The 4532-nt window shown below is 42.4% G+C and overlaps 1 non-coding gene across 1 annotated transcript; it reads left to right on the top strand.

Moving 5' to 3' along the window:
* The first annotated feature begins 1723 nt into the window (after window positions 1-1723).
* On the top strand, window positions 1724-1794 carry trnag-gcc (transfer RNA glycine (anticodon GCC)). Its single transcript has one exon. It is a non-coding gene; the product is annotated as a tRNA-Gly (tRNA).
* The last annotated feature ends 2738 nt before the right edge of the window (window positions 1795-4532 follow it).

Below are 4532 nucleotides of genomic sequence, written 5' to 3'. Positions count from 1 at the left end.
TCACTCATGCGGCTGCTAGCACCATCATGAAAAGGGGCATGAGGGAAGCCCTACAATATTATGATTTTCTAAGTAGTTAGAACGCGAGGGAGTTTTTTTTAACCTTTGTTTAACTAGGCAAGTCAGTTAAGAACAAATTCTTATTTACGATGACGGCTTACCCCGGCCAAACCTGGACGACGCTGGGCCAATTGTATGCTGCTCTATGGGAGTAGGGAATGTTGAAAAGTAATCTTTATACATGTTGTGCTTTTCTTAAATATAGCTTTGAAATGTATTAAAACAAGCAGACAGCAATAAAATTTCATTTGAAAAAGGTAAAGGTTTTGCTGTGAGCCAATGGTGTAACCACAGTTTGTTTTTCCTACAGGCGGGCAGGGCCACAACATTCTGTCTAATACCGACTGGGACTATAGGCTGTGTTCCAAAATGCGTACTTGTGTTCTATCTAGAGCATATAGATGGTACGAAAGTCAACTGTCTTTTTTCAAGTGCTATTCCAAACATAAAAACTCGAAAAGGGAAGTATGTACTAAGTGTACTTGGGAGGTCTGGAAAACAAAGCATGCATGAGAGCGTACTTTTCTGTTCCCTTCACTGGGGTGACTATCCCATAACATCTTGTGAAGCAGCGAAAATGTCAAAACCTTCTGAATTAATGGTGGACTGAAGTCCCCGCTTGGGAAAACATATTCCAGAAGAATAAGGAATAACTTTGTAAAATATAAGTATTACTTTTATTTATTCATCAAATTATGTTAAAATGTTCAACAACAAAAAAAAATATTGGAATTATTCCACAATACTGACGACAGATCAGCTCCTAGAGAGATATTACCACCTATGGCTGCAAATAGGCTATTATTATGCTTACCCAATAATAATGCACTAAACCACAGATAATAATGCACATCACATCATGTTGTCACACATCATGAAGCACATCAAGGCAACAATTATAGACAGTAGCCTAGTGGAAAACAGAAAGAAATTGATTGAACATCAAATTGATTTAAATATGATTGAAATAGTCTGTGTATCTTTTAATGCAGTCCTCTCGGTTTTCATTTGATCCTTCTATCCTTTTTTATCCTTCACTATAATAATTGCAAATACTTTTGTAATCAACTTTTTTCTGAAGTTATCAGCAGTCAGTTAGACACAGCCTGGCACCACGAGGGGGCAAACATGCGGGCTTTGCCGCCTCAGTTTTAGTTTTATGTCCTTATATAAAAATCCACCAGCGCCGCCAGGATAATTTCTCCACAGCCCCCTCCACCTCCGACTGTTCCTGACGATCTAGGAACAGAGGAGCCAGCCCAGGTTAGCCTAGAATCCTACCCTACCTGCAGGTTTTCTGTCCAAAAACGTTAATTTAATAGCAACTGGTTCATAGGAAGAAAGTGGCTGGAATACTCGCTTACTACAGAATTCAATATAATTCCAATACAAGAACCCAAATGACGCCCCTGGGTATAGCTACATATCGGTATATTTAATCATAGAAATGTATGCATTCTATTGTGTTTTCCTTTGGTAGCCTGTTGATTTTGTGGTTCTAAATGGAACTGTACGTATTGGAAATGTGTTTATGGTAGGCTGGCAGAAGTGTATTGTTCCATAACACAACGTGTTGCTGTACTCATGAGCGGCATGATTTTCCATGTTTGAAGCGGGCCTATAAGCCTATTTGTTGGGCAAGACAGGCAAGATAGCATTGATAGCATTGGTGGTTCAGTGGTAGAATTCTCGCCTGCCATGCGGGAGGCCCGGGTTCGTTTCCCGTCCAATGAACTGACTAAAATCTGGGTTTCTGATTGTACTTCAACTATTGGTATGTTTGGCCTTCCCTGTAGCTCAGTTGGTAGAGCATGGTGTTTGCAACACCAGGGTTGTGGGTTCGATTCCCACGGGGGGCAAGCACAGAAAAAAAAAAAAAAAAAAATGTATGAAATTGTATGAAATGTATGCATTCACTACTGTAAGTTGCTCTGGATAAGAGCGTCCGCTAAATGACGTAAATGTAAGATTTTTGTTTGCATGCATGAACAACTAGGCTACTACTTTTAGCATTGAGTTTGCATTATTTAGGTAAGACAGCTGTGTGTACGGCTGCATTCACATTACGTTTGTGAAAACAACGGGATCCCTCTATACTGGGTCTGCAACGCCGCTCTCTACCCCATCTATCTTGTAGCCTGTATTCCTTATCAAAATGGCCATGCTGTAGTGTATAGGTTGCTGTCCATTTTGCTGATACTGTACAGTGGAGATGGGCTACAGATTTTGCGCCTACCTGTCACTTCAAAAGCACTCAATCAATGGTCTCGGAGTCTCAGCATAGTGTGATGTAAGCAGAATTAAATGTGCTGGTCAGACAGACAACTTAAACATCTTCATTATATGTTTAGGAGAGATCTTCTTTGAATAAAGAAGGGCAAAAAAGCATCTAAAGATGCACTTTGGCTACTCTACAAGTGGTCTGCATCACTCGTAGATGTGCAAAGGATTTTAAGAGCCACGTTACTAACGAAGGCTCTGGGAAACACTCGGCTACTAAAGATACATCATAAGCAGGTTATAACGATGATCCTAACGCTACAAAGGCTCTGCGAAACGAGGCCCTGGGCCCAGTTTCCCCAAAAGCATCTTAAGGCTAATTTCATCGTTAGAACCTTTGTAAGACATTCGTTAAATCTATGAGCTGTTTCCCAAAACCATCGTTCTAAAGATGCACTTGAAAACACTTGTTATTTACAGACGGCCTCAGTCCACTAGTAGAATCAAATTGTCTGTGTCACATGCGCCGAATACAACAGGTTTAGACTTTACCCTGAAATGCTTACTTACAAGCCCTTTCTCAACAATGAAGAGTTAAAAAGTAAGATAGTTTGCTAAATAAAAAAAAGGAAATAGTGACAAATAAAGTAACAATAAGGAGGCTATATACAAGGAGTACCAGTACCGAGTCAATCTGCAGTGTGATGAGGTAGTTGCTGTAATTGAGGTACTATGTATATTTGAAGTATGAAAGAGTTTGAAAGTGTCTCTATGTGTGATTGTGTGTGTGGCATCAATATGCATCTCTGTGTGTGTGTGTGTGTTGGAGTGTCAGTGTAGTATGTGCGAGTGTGTGGGTACAGTTCAGTGTGCATAGAGCCAGTGAAAGTGCAAAAACAATGGTGTCAATGCAAATAGTGTCACTCCTGCTCCCGCTCTTCCCCCCTGGCGCTCAAGGGCGCCAGGCTACCCAGCATTGCACACTCTAGCCACCATCATTACGCACACCTGCCTTACCCCGTCACGCACATCAGCGATTATTGGACTCACCTTGACTCTATCACTTCTGTCATTACCTTCCCTATATATGTCTGGTTCCCCGCTCTGTTCCCTGCTTCAGCATTACTTGCTGTTTGTCCTTGTTTACCCATGTGCCGACGCTGTGCCTGTCTTGTTAACTGTTTGTTCCGCATTAAATGTTGACTCCCCGTACCTCTCATCTCCGGTGTCGGTCCTCACAAATAGTCTGTGTAGCCTTTTGATTAACTGTTCAGCAACCTTATAGCTTGGTATGTCTTGGTGGTAGAAGCTGTTCAGGAGCCTTTCGGTCCCAGACTTGCAGCCAGTCAAGATGCTCTCAATGGTGCAGCTGTAGAACATTTTGAGGATCTGAGGGCCCATGACAAATCGTTTCAGCCTCCTGAGGGGGGAAAGGCATTGTCATGCCCTCTTCATGACTGTGGTGATGTGTTTGGACCATGATAGTTCCTTAGTTATGTGGACACCAAGGAATTTGAAGCTCTCGACCAACTCCACTATAGCCCTGTCGATCACTTGGGCTAAGCTGCCTGCCATCAAGGACCTCTACACCAGGCGGTGTCAGAGGAAGGCCCTACAAATTGTCAAAGACCCCAGCCACTCCAGTCATAGACTTTTCTCTCTACTACCGAATGGCAAGCGGTACCGGAGTACCAAGTCTAGGACAAAAAGGCTTCAACAGTTTATACCCCCAAGCCATAAGACTCCTGAACAGGTAATCAAGTGGCTACCCGGACTATTTGCACTGTGTGCCCCCCCCAACCCCTCTTTTACGCTGCTGCTACTCTCTGTTTATCATGCATAGTCACTTTAACTATACATTCATGTACATACTACCTCAATTGGGCCGACCAACCAGTGCTCCCGCACATTGGCTAACCAGGCTATCTGCATTGTGTCCCGCCATCCACCACCCGCCAACCCCTCTTTTACGCTACTGCTACTCTCTGTTCATCATATATGCATAGTCACTTTAACCATATCTATATGTACATACTACCTCAATCAGCTTGACTAACCGGTGTCTGTATATAGCCTCGCTCCTTTTATAGCCTCACTATTGTATATCCTGTTGGGGCTAGGGGGCAGTATTTTCACGGCCGGATAAAAAACGTATCCGATTTAAACTGGTTACTACTCTTGCCCAGAAATGAGAATATGCATATAATTAGTAGATTTGGATAGAAAACACTCTAAAGTTTCTAAAACTGTTT

The sequence above is a fragment of the Salmo trutta genome, chromosome 30 (assembly GCF_901001165.1).
Source record: "Salmo trutta chromosome 30, fSalTru1.1, whole genome shotgun sequence".
In the NCBI taxonomy this organism is placed as follows: domain Eukaryota; kingdom Metazoa; phylum Chordata; class Actinopteri; order Salmoniformes; family Salmonidae; genus Salmo; species Salmo trutta.
This window is presented reverse-complemented; position numbering and strand designations above follow the sequence as displayed.